Here is a 19,921-nt window from a genome sequence, read left to right on the forward strand (position 1 = left end):
TCTCTGTGACTATCATAAATAAATAAAAATAAAAAAAAAAATTTTAAAAAAATAAAAAAATAAAAGGGGTTTTATGTTTGCCTGTTGAATATTTTTAAGGGTTTAAAATTGACAAGACAGTTTTAAGAACTACTATATACCGAATTTTGTTGAGTTGTCCCCAGATTTTGAGTGGCAGTGAAATGGACTAGTCTGAGAAGATCTGCATATAAAGGCTATGTAAACATCCATCCATAGGCGAGGCAGGTTGGGGGACCGGACTTCAGTGGACCAACATGGTCAGAGAAGGTTAATGTCAGTTACAATGATAGGAAATTCAACAATAGATTGTTTCCAGTGTGCTCATCTCCTTATATATGTCTCTCTAGCTCCCCCCCCCCCCCCCCTTGCTCCTCTTTCTTTTCTCCTTGCTTCTCACTGCTCAAAGTCTTTATGTGGCCAAAATATGTTTTGGAGTATTTTCCTTAATTATTAAATGTTTTATTTTTCTTGTCCTGAATATTTAAAATAATTGAGTATTTTATATTGTACTAATATATAGTCAGTAGCCCTCTGTAGAGTTCCTAACACTGCTTTAACCAACTTTTTTATTCACTGGACTAAAAATTGCAATTAATCAAAACTGCACAAATTGGATTCAGGTTTTTCAAAAAAAAAAATCTCTATATTACAAAAAAATTAAGATCATACATGGTTCCTAAGTATTCACAATTGATAAAACAGTTGTTTTGCATTCACTTGATGACATATTATGCACTAATTAAAATATTTAAAAATCATTTTAAATTTTTAAAAAATCTTTCAAAAACTTAAAATCTGCGCCCTTGACTACAACCAGGTAAAATTTTTGTAATTTTTTTTTAATTTTTGTAATTTTAAATGTTAAGAGAATATAGAAAAACAACAACAGCAACAAAACCATAGTTCATAGATAGGCAGAAAGAAAGTCAAATGGTGAATTATATTTTATTTTTTGGTACTATGTTACTTGGGAGTTTAATTATGTTTCTTAAAATGAAATGTATATCCCTCACCTATACTCCTTTTTTTTAAGATTTTATTTATTTATTCATGAGAGACACAGACAGGAGAGAGAGACAGAGACAGAGAGGTAGAGACACAGGCAGAGGGAGAAGCAGGCTCCATGCAGGGAGCCTGACATGGGACTTGATCCAGGGGCTCCAGGATCATAACCTGCCTGGGCTCAAGGCAGCACTAAACCTCTAAGCCACCCAGGCTGCCCCTCACCTATACTTCTTGAGATTAGTGCACAAGCTCATGTAATATAATCTGTTTCAGAGTCATTACTGTAAAAATGTTCAGCTATTCCACTATAATACTTTTAAAATTAAGCATTTCAAAGAATCTGTCTTTGAGAAATGAAGCTATAATTTCATGTATCTAAAGAAAAACAAAAACAAAAAAAATAGTCTTTCCATGATATACATGAAAGGAAGGCATCACTCAATATATAGTTAGATTAGAATACTATATTTCAGGGAAATCTCTATCTATGACCTCCTAGTCAGCTCTGGTCTGCAACTCTAAACTTCTTCATTCTCCCAGAAGAACCAGTTTCATTTGGAATTCAGAATTTGTCTCTAATCTTCAGTTTTCCTGCCAACAACACCAAAAGACTAACTTTTTGCCCTTCTGCTTTCTGATATGTCATTTTTGGCTTTTAATTCAAATGCACTTAAATCCTCCACAAAATTAAATTCTGACTATGCATTCACTTACCACTTATTCCTTAAAAGTAGTTTTCTTTCCTATGACTTTATAGCAGCAGGTTGATAAAAGCCTGCTTACATGTGCAACTTTATTAAATTAATACACATTCAATGAAAACATTCAGATATGATTATTTTACTATTCATAATATGTAATTTATTTCCTTTGAGAAATCATTCATTCTTCTAATAAATAACTTCAATAAAACACAATGGCATAAGATTGAATACATGGATAGATTTTTTTCATTATGAGGAAATATAAATGCTTATTAAAAATACAGACTTTTCCCATAAGAAATTCTGAAGCATCAGTTCTAAAAAGATGAAGTAAAAGGCGTTTTTATAATAGTATTAAAATTTGTGGCAGCTTAAACTGAAATAAGATTCTGGTATGAAAATGTTTACTTTTTATTGTTGATAACTTCAGATTCATTGCCACTATATTGTTTTGGCTGCTAGCTATGACCTAGTTTTCATTTGTTTTTATGCTCTATTTATTTATTTTTTAATCCTATGACAAAATACAAAATACTGAATGTTTTAAATAGCATCAAAGATTTTTATATTGACTATACTAGAAAAAAAATCTTAGTATTAATGGATATAAATTTGGAGTGCTGACTCTGAGGCAGAAACATGCTTGGCAAATTCAAGGAGACAGGATGATTGCAGAAAAGAGAGGAAGGATGGGTGCCTAGAGAAGGTAAGGCCAAAGAGATAACCAAGGGGGAAGGCACAGGGCTATGGAGAGGTCTTTAGATTTTATTATACATGTAATGGGAAGCCATTGTAGGTCTATGAGCAGGACAGTGATATGATCTTATTTATGTTTTCAAAGGCTCATATTGGCTGCTGTGAGACTACAGGATGTACAAGGTTGTTTTGCACCGGGGTGTAAGAAGTCGTTTGATTCTGGATATAGAAACCTACTGATTATACCCTTTACCAAGTTCAGTATAGCGCTGGTTCCCCTCTAGTACAAAGTCTGGTATTATATTTAGTTGTCATGTCTATTTTGGCTCCTTTATTTTTTTTTTAGATTTATTTTTTATTGGTGTTCAATTTACTAACATACAGAATAACCCCCAGTGCTCGTCACCCATTTACTCCCACCCCCCACCCTCCTCCCCTTCTACCACCCCTAGTTCGTTTCCCAGAGTTAGCAATCTTTACGTTCTGTCTCCCTTTCTGATATTTCCCACACATTTCTTCTCCCTTCCCTTATATTCCCTTTCACTATTATTTATATTCCCCAAATGAATGAGAACATATAATGTTTGTCCTTCTCCGACTGACTTACTTCACTCAGCATAATACCCTCCAGTTCCATCCACGTTGAAGCAAATAGTGGGTATTTGTCATTTCTAATAGCTGAGTAATATTCCATTGTATACATAAACCACATCTTCTTTATCCATTCATCTTTCGTTGGACACCGAGGCTCCTTCCACACTTTGGCTATCGTGGTCATTGCTGCTATAAACATCGGGATGCAGGTGTCCCGGCGTTTCATTGAATTTGTATCTTTGGAGTAAATCCCCAACAGTGCAATTGCTGGGTCGTAGCGCAGGTATATTTTTAACTCTTTGAGGAACCTCCACACAGTTTTCCAGAGTGGCTGCACCAGTTCACATTCCCACCAACAGTGTAAGAGGGTTCCCTTTTCTCCGCATTCTCTCCAACATTTGTTGTTTCCTGCCTTGTTAATTTGCCCCATTCTCACTGGTGTGAGGTGGTATCTCATTGTGGTTTTGATTTGTATTTCCCTCATGGCAAGTGATGCAGAGCATTTTCTCATATGCATGTTGGCCATGTCTATGTCTTCCTCTGTGAGATTTCTCTTCATGTCTTTTTTTTGGCTCCTTTAATATGAAACATTTTCACAAACGTTCTTTTCTTTCATGGATATATTTTAATGTAGAAACAACTGATAGAACTGAACATTTATACAGATAGATTTGATGTGGACTCTTGCGGGGAGGTGAGGATGACTCCAAGACTTCTGGCTTCAGAGACTGAATGGATCTCATTTATTGTGGTAACTAATGCTGCAGAGATGGCGGGCGGGGGGAGAGGTGGGAGGAATAGAAACCTCTAGGGAGGTGCCTTTTATGAAAGAGACTTCTAGTACTCATCCATATTTACTCTTCTGGACACATGGAGAATTACACTTCCCCACCACGGAGAGCCATATGAAATTATGTGAGCGGTTCTGGCTAACAGGTTGGAAGCTGAAATGATAGTATCACGTCCCAGGAGAAGCATTCTCTTACCCAGTCTCAATGTTTAAGGAGGCTGCGTATTTCAGGTAATGCAACTGCAGGATGGTGGAGGCTCCATCAGTTAGCTATGCAGACTGATGGGGAACAGTCATCCTAGAGAATGGTTCATTCCCACAGCAGACTTTGCATGACCAAATAAACATTTGTTATGTCAGTTTACTGAAATTTTGGGATTTATTACTACCTAGCCTATCTTGACTAGGTTGCCATTAGACTTACAAGTGAAATGGTAAGTAGATATTTGGATATAAAATCCTGGAATTGGGGTCACATTCTGTGAATGTTTGGGAATCACCAACCTATAAATGATAGAGGCATGAGATCCTCCATGTAATGAGTATAGCTATAGATGATTGATTGGAAATTGATTGATACGTATACACTTATATACCCATACATATATAATAACCTGCTACTATAGACAATCAATCCGGTAAAAGGCATCTAACCTAAGACAGCTATCCAAAGTCTTTCTGCAGGATTTTGAAGACTGGAACTAAAAGAGTCAGTCTCTCTTGGATGGTGGGAGTCAGAGATTATTATTTATGAGGGTCGAGAACTGTCAGAAGTCATATTCCTAGCTATGTTTAAAAAAAAACTTGCAGCAACAGGAGAGAACAAAGTGGAAGTAGAGGAAAAAAGAGAGAAGAGAATTTCAACAACTTTCAATTCCTTGGTTGTCACTGTTCTTCTGGCCCTTTGTTTCATGTCTTTTGGATGATTTGATCATTTAAGAATGCCACTAATTACAAGAGCCAATAACCATAATTGTCCTAATCTAGTTTGAACTAGATTTCCATAACTTATAACCCAAGGAATGCTGGAGAGTAAATGGTTATTACCAAATTAACAAAATATTTGTTTTGTTTAACTTTTAATAAACCCTTAACTTAAGAAAAAAAAACTTCATGGTGGGATACCTGGCTACCTCAGTTGGTAGAGTGTGTGACTCTTGAGCTCAGGGTTGTGAGTTCAAGCCTCATGTTGAAACAACACCAACAAAAGCAATTTATGGTATCTCTTGCTTTTAAACATTTTTTTTTTAAATTTTTATTTTATGATAGTCACAGAGAGAGAGAGAGAGAGAGAGGCAGAGACATAGGCAGAGGGAGAAGCAGGCTCCATGCACCGGGAGCCCGACGTGGGATTCGATCCCGGGTCTCCAGGATCGCCCCCTGGGCCAAAGGCAGGCGCGCTAAACCGCTGCGCCACCCAGGGATCCCTATCTCTTGCTTTTAAAAAGCCATCATTTACTTCCTATCCTTTCCCACATTGAGGATCCCATTCTACTTATCTATTGGTGCATACCAAACCATTCCAACACGGTAGTTTAAAATAGCAATCAGTTGTTTTGCTCATGTATCTGCAATTTGGGCAAGGCTCTATGGGGAAGGCTCACCTCTGGTGCACATTTTGTCAGCTGGGAGACCTGACCAAGGAGGGGTGATAAGTTGGTGCTGGCTGTCAGCTAGAAGCTTAACAGGGCTGAAGTTTTGTTTTGTTTTGTTTTTCCAAATGGGTCTCTCAGTGTGACCACAGAATCTTCACAGATCAGACTGGATCCCAAGGACAAGCATATCAAGAGACAGCCTAACCTCAGAAGTCACACAGTATCACTTCTTCCACACTGTACCAGTCATACTAGTTAAAATAATCATAAAGTCTTAACCAAATTCAGTGGGAAAATATATAGATGCCACCTTTTTATGTGGGAGTGGCTAGGTTTCAGAATAGAAAATTTAATCTACCACAGATGCTTAATGGTTTATAAAATACTAAGACTAGTGTATGTAAACCACAGACATACGTGTTTTAGTTCCATATGAAAAATGTTTACTCATTTATTTACTCAATTATCAATTCATCTATTTATAAAATAAAAACTTACAAAGATTCCAGGTGCTTTGCTAGATGCTGGAACAGGGCCAAAAGTCAGCCATTATATATTTATTACATTCTACTATTTATTTACAGCCATTAATCATTCTTATTGGGTCTGTGTCTATTCAGATGTCTTGGTATCCAGATTGCCAACTATTTTGAATATCATCCCTTTGCTTGGGGGAATAGGAAGGAAGACAGAAATCTTCCAGGAAAACACAGGCTAAGGAAGGAGATTATGGTCTGGTGTACTGCTACAAACACTGCTAATCTTATGCTGGATTCCTTAGAAGTAGAATCTGAGACAGAGATTCTGGTGAAAGTAATTTATTTAGGAAGTGCTCTCAGAAAGGGAGGAAGGGAATCAGGAGAGGGCAGGGAATGGAAGCTAAGTATGTGGTGTTGGCTGGAGACTCACATTAGCCTGGTCCCAAAAGGAGCTCTGGAATATGACTTGTAGCACACAATGGGGCCAATCTTGAGACAAAGAGGCCATATTGTAGTACACAAGTAGCCACTGGCCATAACTGGTGTGTGTAGATGTGTGCGGAGGCAGGTAAGCTAGGGGTGGGGGAGACACTACGTATAACTTCTCAAGTGTGGCAACTCCACTTAAGCAGAAAGAATTGTCAAAAAATGCAGTTGCTAAGCCCTCAGCATCCAAAACTACCAGCAGCTGGGGATGGATACACCTATCCAAGACAGAAGTTCTTTTATATATTTTTTTTTCAAGTTTTTATCTAAATTCTAATTAACACACAGTATTAGTTTCAGGTGCAGAATTTAGTGATTCACATTTACATACAAAACCAAGTGCTCCTAACAAGTGCCCTCCTTAGACCCATCACTCATTTAACCCATCCTCCCACCCCTACCTCCCCTTTAGCAACCCTGTTTTTTCTCTATAGTTAAGAGTCTGTTTCTTGATTTGCCTCTCTATTTTCCCATGTTAATCTATTCTGTTTCTTAAATTCCACATATGAATGAAACCATATGATATTTCTTTTTCTCTGACTGACTGACTTCGCTTAGCATAATACTCTCTAGCTCCATCCACATCGTTGCAAATGGCAAGATTTCATTCTTTTTAATGGGGAGTAATATTCAATATACATATATATATAGTATGTGCCCATCTTTATTCATACATCAGTCCGTGAACATTTGGGTTCTTTTGATTGTTTGGCTATTGTTGATAATGTTGCTATAAATATTAGGGTACATAAGCCCCTTCAAATAAGTGTTTTTGTATCCTTTGGGTAAATATCTAGTAGTGCAATTGCTGGGTCATAGAGTAGTTCTATTTTTAACTTTTTGCAGGAACTTCATACTGTTTTCCAGAGTGGCTGCACCAATTTGCATTCCCACCAATGGTCTAGGGGGGTTCCCCTTTCTCCACATCTTCACCAACATCTGCTGTTTCCTGTGTTGTTAATTTTAGCTATTCTGACAGGTGTGCGATGATATCTCACCATGTTTTGATTTGTATTTCTCTGATGATAAGTGATGTTGAACATCTTTTCATGTATCTGTTAACCATCTGTTAAGTCTTCTTTGGAAAAATGTCTGTTCATGTCTTCTGCCCATTTCTTAACTCGATTGTCTATTTTGTGAGTGTTGAGTTCTATAAGTTCTTTATAGATTTTGGATACTAAGCCTTTATCAGACATGCCATTTGTAAAAGTCTTCTCCCATTCTGTAGGCGGCCTTTTAGTTTTGTCATTTCCTTCACTGTGCAAGGTTTTTTAAATCTTAACGAAGTCCCAATAGTTCATTTTTGCTTCTCTTTCCCTTGCCTCCAGCGACATGCCTAGTAAGTTGCTGCAGGGAGGTCAAAGAGGTTGCTGCCTGTGTTCTCCTCTAGGATTTTGATGGTTCCCTGTCTAACATTTAGGGCTTTCATCCATTTTTATTTTTGTGTATGGTGTAAGAAAGTGGTGTAGTTTCATTCTTCTGCATGTTGCTGCCCAGTTTTCCCAACACCATTCATTGAAGAAACTGTCTTTTTTTCCCATTGGATATTCTTTCTTCCTTTATTGAAGACTATTTAACCATATAGTTGTAGGTACATTTCTGGGTTTGTATTCTGTTCCATTGATCTGTGTGTGTGTTTTTATGCCAATACCATATTTGTCTGGCTTTTGAATCAAGGTAATGTTGGTCTCATGGAATAAATGTGGAAATTTTTCTTCCATTTCTATTTTTTGCAACAGTTTAAGAATAGATATTAACTCTTCTTTAAATGGCTGGTAGAATTGCCCTGGGAAGCCAACTGGTCCTGGACTTTTGCTTGTTGGGAGATTTTTGATTACTGATTCAATATCTTTGCTAATTATTAGTTTGTTCAAATTCTCTATTTGTATTTCTGTGGTGTTGGTTGTGATCTTTCCTCTTTCATTTGTGATGTTATTTATTTGGGTCCTTTCTCTTTTCTTTTTGATAAGTATGCTTGGGGGTTTATCAATTTTATTAATTGTTTGAAAGAACCAACTCTTTGTTTCATTGATCTGTTCTGCTAGATTTTTTTGTTTCTTTATCATTGATTTCTGCTCTAACCTTTATTATTTCCCTTCTTCTGCTGGCTTTAGGTCTTTTTTGCTGTCCCTTTTCTAGCTCCTTTAGGTGTAAGGTTAGGTTGCTTGAGATTTTTTTTTTTAATTTTTACTTATTTATGATAGTCACAGAGAGAGAGAGAGAGAGAGAGAGGCAGAGACACAGGCAGAGGGAGAAGCAGGCTCCATGCACCGGGAGCCCGATGTGGGATTCGATCCCGGGTCTCCAGGATCGCGCCCTGGGCCAAAGGCAGGCGCCAAACCGTTGTGCCACCCAGGGATCCCGTTATTTGAGATTTTTCTTGCCCTTTTTTTTTAAGATTTTATTTATTTATTTATGAGAGAGACACAGAGAGAGTCAGAGACATAGGCAGAGGGAGAAGTAGGCTCCCTACGGGGAGCCTGATGTGGGACTCAATCCCAGGCCCCAGGACCATGAACTTACCCAAAGGCAGATACCCCTTTTTCTTGCTTGTTGAGGAAGGCTTGTATTGCTATATATATACTTCTCTCTTATGACTGTTTCTGCTGCATCCCAAAGGTTTTGGACTGTCATGTTTTCATTTTCATTTGTTTCCATGTATTATTATTATTTTTTTTAGTTTCTTCTTTAATTTCCTGGTGATTCATTTATTCTTTAGGGGGATGTTCTTTAACTTCCATATATTTGTGGTCTTCCTAGTTTTGTTTTGTTTTTTGTAGGGGGGTGACTAAGTTTCAAAGCATTTGGTCTGAAAATATGCATGATATGATATTAACCTTTTTGACTTATTGAGACCTGATTTATAAACTACTACATCATCCATAATGGAAATTTGTCTCATGTACACTTGAAAAGAATGTGTATTCTGCTGCTTTAGGATGAAATGGTTCTGAAAATACCTTTTAAATTGATCTGGTCCAGTGTGTTATTCAAATCTATTGTTTCCTTGTTGATTTTCTGCTTAGATGATCTGTCCAGGGCTGTAAATGAGGTATTAAGATCCTCTACTATTATTGTATTATTATCAATGAGTTCCATCATGTTTGGTATTAATTGTCTTATACATTTGGGAGCTCCCAAGTTGAGGGAATAAATATTTACAATTGTTAGATCTTCTTGTTGGACAAACTCCTTTATTGTGATACAGTGCCCTTCTTCATCTCTTATTATAGTCTTTGTTTTAAAATCTAGCTTATCTGATACAAGTATGGTTTCTTTTTTTTTTTTTTTTACAAGTATGGTTTCTATGGCTTTCTTTTGACATTTGTTTTCATGATAAATATTTCTCCATCCCCTCACTTTAAATTTTCAAGTGTCTTTAGGTCTAAAATGAGTCTCTTGTAGGCAGTATACAGATGTGTGTTTTTGTTTGTTTGTTTTATTCATTCTGATACCCCATGTCTTTTGAATAGAGCTTTTAGTTCATTTATATTCAGACTGGGTATTGATAGATATGAGTTTAGTGCCATTTTATTATTTGTTTTGCTGTTGTTTCTGAAGATTTTCTCTGTTCCTTTCTAGTCTCTGTCACTTTTAGTCTTTCTTTACTACTCAATGAGTCCCCTTTAATATTTCTTGCAGAGTTGGTTTAGTGGTCATGAACTACTGTAGCTTTTGTTTGTCTGGGAAACTCTCAATCTCTCCTCACATTCTGAATGACAGCCTTGCTGGATAGAGTATTCTTGGCTGCAGATTTTTTCCCATTCAAGTTGAATATATTATGGCACTCTCTTCTGGCATGCCAAGTCTGTGGAAAAATCTGCTGCTAAACTTCTTTGTCTTCCCTTGTCAGTTAAGCACTTCTTTTGTCTTGCTGTTTTTAGGATTTTTTTCTTTATCTCTATATTTTGCAAACTTAACTATGATAAGTCTTGGTATTGGCCTGCTCTTTTAATTTTGATAGGAGTTCTCTGTGCATCCTGGATTTGGAAGTCTGTTTCTTTCTCCAGATTAGGGAAGTTTTTAGCTATAATTTCCTCAAGTAAACCTTCTGCACCCCCACCCTTTTCTCTTCTTTTTTCTGGGACTCCTATGATTCAAATGATATTACATTTCATGGAGTTACCGAATTCCCTATGTCTACTTTTGTGATCCAAGAGTTTGATTTCTCTCATTTGTTCAGCTTCATCATTTTTCATAATTTTATCTTCTATATCACTCATTCATTCCTCTTATTCTTCCATCCTTGTGGTCATTACATTCAGTCAGTTTTGAATCTGTTATTGCAGTTTTCATTTTGGCTTGACTGGTTTTAAGCTCTTTTTTCTCTATGGTGAGGGTATTCCTGATATCTCCTATGCTTTACTCAAGTCCAGCTAGTGTCCTTATGATTGTTGCTTTAAATTCTGGATTAGAGGGCCACCTGGGTGGTTCAGTCAGATCAAGCATCTGACTTTGGCTTGGTTCATGGTTCCGAGGTCCTAGGATGGAACCCCATGTCCAGCTCCCTGCTCAGCGGGGAGCCTGCTTCTCCTTCCTGCTCCCCACTTGTGCTCTCTCCCTCAAATACACAAATAAAATCTTTTAAAAAATTCTGGATAAGACATACACTTATATCTGTTTTGATCAGTTGCCTGGCTGTGACCTTTTCCTGTTTTTTCCAGGATAAATTAATCCATCTTGTCATTTTGTCTAGGTCTCTGTCTTCTTCTGTGTGTTAGGAAAGCCTGTTATGTCTCCTACTCCTGAGAGCAAAGGCTTTATGAAGAAGAGGTCATATAATGTCCAGGGCCTGGCACATCAGGAAGTGTCTCTGGTGTGTGCTGTGTGCACTTTGCTACTGTATTATGGCTTCACTACCCCTCAGGTCAATCCTTTGCAGAGTTTCTCTTTGCCTACAGTGGGAAGTGCTTAGACCGTGGCCAGAGTGTGGTGTGTTTTAACTAGGTGTGCTCTGGTCTGCTTGCTAAGACAGACCTGATACTTTTTGCCAAGAGCTGGAGCTCTGCAAAACTCTATGGTCAGTAGATATGGTGTGCGTAGGGGTTTTGTGCTGTTCTTCTTGGGGAGGGGCCCACAGTGCTAGTCATTAGTCACACTTGCTCTAGAAAAGCAGTACCAGCTGAGTTAGAGGGGTAGGGCTTGGCGTAAGCAGGCTAGGCAGCCAATGTTGGTGTTGCAGTGTTTACTGACATTAGTTCATGCTGAGGGGTGGGGCAGGGAAATGATGCCAGCCAGCTCCTTTGTCCCCAGACAGGGGAGTTCATACTAGTTGCTGTCAGGAAAAATCTCCTGGAAGAGTGAGTAATTTCCCCTTGTGCATCATAGATATCTTTCAGGTTACTGTTTTCAGTGTCCGTGTCCAAGTTGCTTGCCTGCCTGGACCAGCACAGTGCACTTTGGGCTCTATCCCAGACAGGCCAGCTGAGTTTTAAAACTCCAAACTTTAGGGATCTGCTGTAGGGTGGGATGGGGTGGGGAGGGATGACCTGTACTGGTCTTCTGGGGGAGGGTCTTGCCACACTGGGATTGATGCAGGTTTGACACAGAAGGGCCAATTGCACCACAGTGTGAAGTTTGGGGCCAGTGCCCAGCCACCTGTGATCCTCAGCAGGTGTCTCTGTACCTCTGCTGAAAGACAAGGGAAGGAAATGATGCCTGCTGGCTCCTTTGTCCCTGGAGAGGTAATGCCACCTCTCTCAGATGTGCTCCAAGAAGGGGGAACCCTCTCTCCCAGTATGTCTAGGAGATCCTCAGATCACACCATCTGCCCCTAGTTTACCTGCCTGCCTTCTCTGCAGGAAGACTGCAGCACCCTCAGGGCTCTATACAAACCACACCACAGACCTCTAAAACTCCACAGTCTTTTGAGTCCCACTGGTTGTAAAACTCATGAAAATTGGCCCCTCTCATTTTCCCAGTCAATGGCTTTGGGAAAGCCCCTGTGCACTTCTCTCTTTCTCATCTCTCTCTGTAACCAGGACTCTTTCCCCTCTGCAGCACCTGCAATCCATTTCTCCTCTAAACCATGTCTCCATACCACCTACTTTCCACAATGGGGCCCCCTCTCTTCCTCGAATTGTGCAGTTTATTCTGTCAATCCTCAGATTAATTTCTCAAGAAGGAAGTTCTGATTGGGGCACCAACATATTCACTACATCTCCTCTTGAATGTTTTACTAGAGATTGTATACCTCAACCTGATATCTGGGCAAAATTGAGAAGAGAATTTTACCAGCACTTAACTAGATACAGAGTAATGGAAAGTCTTACACATTGCCTGTTGACTACAACTCTCCTTGTTTGAAGGTGAGGGTAGAAAAAGTCAATATAGTGTTTATGAAGGGGGATTTCAGGAAAGAGGAAGAACATTAGATCGAACAAATATTAGATTACTGAAAATTTTTTATTATACACGCAAAGAACCCTGGGTGATTTTAAGTTTTATTGAGATAGATTTTATATATCATAAAATTCACTTATTGAAATAATTGAAATTTTTTATATTTCCTGACTTGTACAACTATCATATCTAATTTTAAAACATTTAAATCCTCATTAAGAGAAATCACATGCCCATATACAGTTATTTTCCATCTCTACCTCCTAACCCCAGCATTAGACAAGCATGTTATATCATATATCAGTGCTTCTTTCTTTTTTGTTGCTTTTTATTGCTGAAGAGTATTGTACTGTATTTTGTTTATCCAGTTCATGTGTACTTGTGTTGCTTCTATTTTTAACTATTGTGAATAATGTTAATATAAACATTCATGTACAAGTCTTCATATGGACATTTTCATTTTTCATTTCTCTTAGGTAGACTCCAAAAAGTAGAACTATTAGATCCTATGTTAAATCAATGCTTAGCTTCTTGAAGAATTGCCAAACTGTTTTACAAGGCAGCTGTACCATCTTTAATTCTCACCAACAGTGTATAAACGTTCCAATTTCTTCACATCTTCCAACACTTGTTATTATCTGACTTTTTTATTATGTCCATTCTAGTACATGAGAAACTAACTGTCATTTTGATTTGCATTTCCCTGAGAGCTAATATTTTATTGCTGTTTTATGTACTTATTGGCCATTTGTGTATCTTCTTTGCAGAAATGTCTATTCAGGTCTTTGCCTATTTTTAATTGGATTATGTACCTTTTTATTATTGAGATGGAAGAATTTAACTATTCTGGACACAAGTCCCTCATTGGACACATGATTTGCAATTATGTTCTCTGTTTCTGTGGGATTTTTTTTTAATTTTCATTTTCTTGAGGATATCTTTTGAAACACAAAAGGTTTTTGTTTTTATTAAGTCCAATGTATCATTTTTTCTTTTATCAAAAGAAAACTTGTATTTTGCTATCACCTCTAAGAAATCATGAAGATTTTCCCCTATATTTTCTTCAGAAAGTTTTTTTTTTGCAAGTGCACGAGGGTTTTTTTTTTTTTCAAGTGCACGAGGGTTTTTTTTTTTCATTCTTCTGAAAGTTTTATAGCATTAGCTGTTACAGTTATGTCTGTGATCCACTTTAAATTATTTTTTAATTTTTTAAGTTATTTTGTTATGTATTATTTATTATTATTATTATTTTTAAGATACAGAGAGTGCACAATTCAGAGTGAGGGGCAGAAGAAAAGGGAGAGAAAGAATCATAAGTAAATTCCACACCTAGCATGGAACCTAACATGGGGCTTGATCTCACAACGATGAGGGTATGACCTGAGCCAAAATCAAGAGTCAGACACTAAACCTACTGAGCCACCCAGGCACCCCTAAATTATTTTTTTGTGTGTGGTGTGGGATAGGAGTTCAAGGTCATCTTTGTACATGTGGATATTTAATTGTCCTACCACTATTTGTTGAAAAGACTCTTGCCCACTGAATTTTCTCAGCACTTTCATCAAGAAAACTGAGTGATTAAAAAAAAAAAAGAAGAAAAGAAAAGAAAACTGAGTGATTTTAGAAAAGCATTTGACATCCTTGGTTTGACAAGTCCCTGACCTATATCAAAGAAGAGCAGATTATTAAGAAATAAACGGGGTGACATAAAACAAGAAACAGAGAATGAGATAAAATGTGTAAAATAAGAAATGAATGCAAAAAAATAATATGACATGGTCCCATTCATTTGGGGAATATAAAAAATAGTGAAAAGGGAATAGAAGGGAAGGGGAAGAAATGGGTAGGAAATATCAGAAAGGGAGACAGAACATGAAGACTCCTAACTCTGGGAAATGAACTAGGGGTGGTGGAAGGGGAGGAGGGCGGGGGGTGGGGGTGAATGGGTGACGGGCACTGAGGGGGACACTTGACGGGATGAGCACTGGGTGTTATTCTGTATGTTGGCAAATTGAACACCAATAAAAAATAAATTTATTATTAAAAAAAGATAAATGATTAAAAAAAAAGAAAGAAACTCAGATAATTATACTGAGAGAAAGTGGTCAAAATGTCAACACCTCTCACCAAAAAAAACCCCCCAAGCTAACAGTAACTATGTACTGTAGGATTCTATTCATATAAAATTCTAGAAAGGCAAACTTAAGGGTAGTAACAGAAAACAGGTCAGTGGTTGCCTGGGGATGATGTAGTATGGAGGGTAGGAGGGAGAAGAGAGAGAGGGGGGCACAAGGAAGCTTTTGAGAGTGATGGATATGTTATTCATCTCGATTGTGATGATGGCGTACAGGAATACATATGTCAAAACTTACCAAATTGTATACTTAAAAACATGTGCAATTTTTTTGAATGTCAACTACACTTTAATAAATTTAAAAAAGACATTAAAAAATAATAATATGACAGAAATATTAACATGTACAGTACAATGCAGAAAAGAAACTATTGGATGGCAAACCATATGCAGTATATTTATATCTATAAGTCTATATCTATATGTATCTATCTATGGAAAAAACTATACATAGACTTTGATAGATATGGAAGACAGAAATAAAAACACAATATATGAGTTTTAGGGGTTTTTCAATAAGATATCAGAATAATTAGAAGAATGATCAAAGATAGCTGAAGAAAGAATCCCTAAGTAAAGAAAAGATGTTAGTATACAGATGAGAAATGCTTAGATCTTTCCTAGGAAAAATCCCAAAGATGTTTGCAGATAGACGTCTTCTTATAGAATGAAATGTATTAAAGAAAAATTCCTATATAAACCTCATATTAAAAAAAGGCTTCCCATGAAAGAGGATATTAGACTTAAAGAAGTTCAAGACTGGGGATCCCTGGGTGGCTCAGTGGTTTAGCACCTGCCTTTGTCCCAGGGTGTGATCCTGGAGTCCTGGGATCAAGTCCCACGTCAGGCTTCCTGCATGGAGCCTGCTTCTCCCTCTGCCTGTCTCTCTGTGTGTGTGTGTGTGTGTGTGTGTGTGTGTCATGAATAAATAAATAAAATCTTTAAAAAAATAATAAAAAATAAAATAAGGAAAAAAGAAGTTCAAGACTGATCCCTCCAAAATATGCTGCTTTGGCATAAAGATTATTTTGAGTTAAAAGTAAGCAAGACCCAGTGGACTAAGGAAAAGCTCTTTATGGGCTCCACAACTGCCTAAAAGAATGTAGATAGAGGAGAGTATCACCATAGATAACTACTCTATGGTAAGAACCAGGCATGCTAGACAGAAAGGAACCTAAATCAAAGCCTGTTTGATCTATGTCCCATTTTTTCTGAGGCCCATCAAAACACTTGTTTACCAAACATCTACTTTTTTTTTTTTTCATCCTTCCTGAGGATTGCATTCCTTTTCTTTGAAGATCTGGATCCCTACCTCCTTTTCCTTAGTTCAGAATGGCATATATACCTCATTTTGCCTGACTGTCTTTGGAATTTCCTATGTGGGTTCCCTGTATAAATGCTATTATATTTTATTTCTACCTGTTAATCTGTCTCATGTCAATTTGATTCCTAGTTCAGATAGAAGGACCTTGAAGGGGACAGGAATTTTTGCTCCCCAAAAGACTGCTTCAGTTTCCTCTATTAAATAACAAATGTCAGTAGAGAGAAGAAACACTTCAAGTTTCATGTAAACAGAAATTTTTTTCTAAGTAAAGATATTAAAACCTGGACAAGTTGTCTTTCATTCGAAAGCAACTGAAGAAGTATCCTGGAAATGTAAAAGTTCAGAAAATACACCATCCATTCACCCTATTTGAGAAAATTTACTTAAAGATTAAACTCCAGCAGCAAAATAATGAATCAAAATAAAGACCTCAAAATGGTGTATCACTGTCTGGGAAGGTCTGATAGATCTTCCCATACTCTTTCTAAACCCCAGAGAAACATAATTCCATTCAGGCAAGTCAGGTTCTGCTAGAGGAGGACGGGGGAGGTGGGAGCTCTTGAACCTGTGATGCTTCACTTAGTTGTTCTTCAGGTTCTTTTCCAATGAAATGTGTTGTTTTTTAAATTATAACTTATATTCCACAAGTTAGGAGGCCTCAGATGGTCAGTTTATTGTTGATTTTTCTCCTACGGGGTGGTAATTACTGAAAACTGATGTTTCCTTATCCAGAACACGTGACCAGAGTTTTTTCCAGAAACCTGTCCCCTAGAAGGTAATTTGCGAATAGGAAAAGATCTGGGAGAAGAGGCTGGGTGCCCTTTGGATAAATCTTTTGGAGTCAGGGTCATTTAATAGTGTAAGTACCATAGGTCTAAGCTCTGAGGTTGACTGAAGTTTCACTTAGATTTTAATACCATGTGAGCACAATACACTGCTAGATTTCTAAGTAGTCCAATGACCTCTACGTTTTCTGTTCTGATTCCTTCTAAATCTTACAGCTAAATCTTCACTTCAAAGTTCACTTCTAGGGGATCCCTGGGTGGCTCAGTGGTCTAGCGCCTGCCTTCAGCCCAGGGCCTAATCCTGGAGTCCTGGGATCAAGTCCCACATTGGACTCCCTGCATGGAGCCTGCTTCTCCCTTTGCCTGTGTCTCTGCCTCTGTGTGTGTGTGTGTGTGTCTCTCATGAATGAATAAACAACTATATTAAAACAAACACAAAGTTCACTTCCATCTCAGATTCTGAAAGTAGTCTTCACTGAAGAGTATTAGAAGAAGCCCTTAATCAGTTTGGTTTAACTCAACACACTTATTCTTATATTTATTCTAAGTTAGGCACTGTGCAAGTCAATGATGACAAGATAAATAACCACAAAGATAAATAAACCATAGGCTTCATTCTTGAAGTGGTTGTAGTCTAGTGCAGAGGTCTCTTAAACACTAATGTGCATAAGAATTGCCAGGGAGGTTGTTAAAAATGTAGGACCTGGCCCCACTCCCAGAGGTTCTAATCCATAAATTCTTTTAGGTGATCCCCAGTGGGTGATCTCTCTTTGGAAATGTTTGTCTAGGGGCCAAGTACAGATGGATATTTCAAACGTCAAATGGATGGATATTTAACGTCAAAGTACTGTATTTGAGTAATAGTAAATCATAAACTTTGGCACTAGAAGATATGAGTTTGAATCTAGCACTACTACTTATTACTTTTGTGACAATGGATAAGTTATTTAATCATTTTATATTTCTACAAAATCTTACTTCCTGTGATTATTATGATGTTTAAAATAAACAAGATAATATAAGTCTAAGGAAATAAACTAAGGCTTACTGCTTAATTTTCTTTTACAACAAAATGCCTCATTATAATAGAGGGAGTTGGGAATCAGTGTAGGCAAAGGGAGAAATGGAGAGAAGATCTAGAACCTGTACTGATGAAGAAAGAGATGAACAGAGATATCTCCTAAAGAAGCTTGCTTGAAGTTTGCTTTTTTATGTGCAACATAGGTTCCCCACCAAAAATTCATAATATTTACATTACTAACTAGTGTTTTGGAAGTTGGACTTGTGTTGAAGGAAATGCCAGGAAAAGTGCTGAATCTGTTCTCACAATGTGCTGGGTGCAAGAAAAGAGGCTACTCAGAGGATGCAGTTGCACACTCATTACATGAATAAATGGCTAATAGGCTGGCATATAATAAACCTCCAATAAATAGTAGCTGTTATCAGGGCTCTGTTCTTCCTTGCTCCATCCTTACCCCTGATGCCTTCTTTCGACTCTATCCTTAAGTAGTAGTCCAATTAGTTTTCAAGAAATCCTCTTACATTCTTACTCTTTTCCTAGACCACTTTACAACTCCTGACATTAAACTAAACCTTAAGAGCACCACTTCCTTGATCAATTTCTCTTACAGAGATCTGTTCATTCAACTGGTCATTCACTTAACAAGTACTTATTAGAAATACCCTGTTCTGGGCCTTATGCCAGGAATGAGAAAAGGACAATGCAAAAAACACATGAACTCTGCCCTCATGGAGCTTATAATCTAGGGAAGGAGCAGACACACAAAGAAGTACCTAATTACAAAATGGTAAGTGCTAATAAGGAGAAGTTTAGTGCTCTACGTGTGTACAAGTACCTATTCTAGTATGGACAGTAAGAAAGGCCCCTTAAGGAAAAAAGTCTGTTATATTTGTTGAGCACCTATTACATATGACACAATATATAAGTACACCTGCTAAACAAGACATGAAAGAGAATTAACATATATAGTACAGTGTGATATCTGATATGTAAAAGGTAAGCACAAGGGTATTTGAATAAATACTAGGAATCAGGGAAAATGTTCTGAAAGAATAATAAAATAAGTGGTAGCTATTCTTCCTATGATGCCATATGCTCTAAAAAAGAGGCAAAGTGGGTTAAGTGGTGACCTTCCTCCACCAAAGAGACATGTCCACATTCTAATCCCCAGAACCTGTGAATATTGCCTTATATGACAAGAGTGCATATCACCTTATATACAAAAGGTGTGATTAAGATTTTGAGAGATAGTTTTTCCTGGATTATCCAGGGCGGGGGTGGGGGGTGGCTAATTGAAAATACATGCATCCTTATAAATATAAAGCAGAGAGTTTTAAGACCTAAGAGGAGGAGGTAGGCAATGTGACTACAGATTAGACCCACAAGCCAAGGAAATCCTAGAGCCACCAGAAGTAGAAAAGGCAAGGAAGAAATTCTTCCTTAAAGCCATGGGAGGGAGCACAGTTCTGCTGACACCTTGATTTTTGTGCACTGGCCTCCAGGACTGTGAGAGAATACTTTATCTATCTATCTATCTATCTATCTATCTATCTATCTATCTATCTATCCATCCATCACCCAGTTTGGGGTAATTTCTATTAGCAGCCACAGGAAACTAGTATAAAATTAAACCAATTTGTGAATGTAGGGAATTGCTTTCTGGGGCAGAAGGACCCTTTGAAAGGAGGGTATCTTAGTTATTACTACCATATGTAAAATATCAAAAAACAAAATAAAAAACAAAACAGAAAAAAAGGATACCAGACATTGAAAAGTATATGTGTGTGTGTGTGTGTGTGTGTGTGTGTGTGTGTATATATATATTATTTTTTTTTCTGGGAACTCTAAACTTTAGTAGTTGTGGGAAGAAGTAAGAGATGAAATCAGAGTATAGGTTAAGTTCAGTCAGGTTTTTAAATGGCATAGCTAAGGAGCCAAAACTTCT

The 19,921-nt window shown here is 37.5% G+C and overlaps 1 protein-coding gene and 1 long non-coding RNA gene across 6 annotated transcripts in view; one reads left to right on the plus strand and one right to left on the minus strand.

The window, feature by feature from the left end:
• Positions 1 to 19,921, minus strand: part of GRIK2 (glutamate ionotropic receptor kainate type subunit 2) — a 1,064,497-nt gene that overhangs the window by 1,028,794 nt on the left and 15,782 nt on the right. The gene's annotated exons all lie outside the window — the stretch shown is intronic.
• The window catches only part of LOC144317071 (uncharacterized), a 35,668-nt gene that overhangs the window by 12,335 nt on the left and 3,412 nt on the right, over positions 1 to 19,921 (plus strand). The gene's annotated exons all lie outside the window — the stretch shown is intronic.

The sequence above is a fragment of the Canis aureus genome, chromosome 7, assembly GCF_053574225.1.
Source record: "Canis aureus isolate CA01 chromosome 7, VMU_Caureus_v.1.0, whole genome shotgun sequence".
Taxonomy (NCBI): Eukaryota; Metazoa; Chordata; class Mammalia; order Carnivora; family Canidae; genus Canis; species Canis aureus.